Consider the following 509-nt stretch of genomic DNA (forward strand, 5'->3'; position numbering starts at 1 on the left):
CAAAGTGTAACTTGGTGTGGGTACTTGAAAGACATTTAAAGATGACAGTATATGCAGAATGCATAAGCCAAAGGTGTATATAAGTTAACAAAACCTTTTCTTTGAGGCTGGCTACTCCTTGAGCATTAGACAGAACAGATAAGGACTATTGAAGAGCATTTCTTTCAATAATCTCTAACTATATGGAGTAGATCTCATGGAAAGGCATGCTATTTCTATAACAGTACTAATACTTTTATATGAATAAATTGGCATTGTGTTACTGTAACAGAATGACCTTGACCTTTAGAGATGGACAGGTGTTTGGTGTTTGTAATCTAGTAAAGTAAACAGACCTACAGGACAGGAGATGTGGCCGAGCTGGCAGAGTGCTTGCTCTTTTTGTCTGAAGCCCTGGGCTTGATCCTCTATCTGGCAGAAAACAAATGGAGTGGCACATGTCTTCAGTTCAGACAGCTGGAAGGGCAGGTGAGAGGGCCAGCCTTCAGTTCAGACAGCTGGAAGGGCAG

This window comes from Mastomys coucha, unplaced genomic scaffold (assembly GCF_008632895.1).
Source record: "Mastomys coucha isolate ucsf_1 unplaced genomic scaffold, UCSF_Mcou_1 pScaffold21, whole genome shotgun sequence".
In the NCBI taxonomy this organism is placed as follows: domain Eukaryota; kingdom Metazoa; phylum Chordata; class Mammalia; order Rodentia; family Muridae; genus Mastomys; species Mastomys coucha.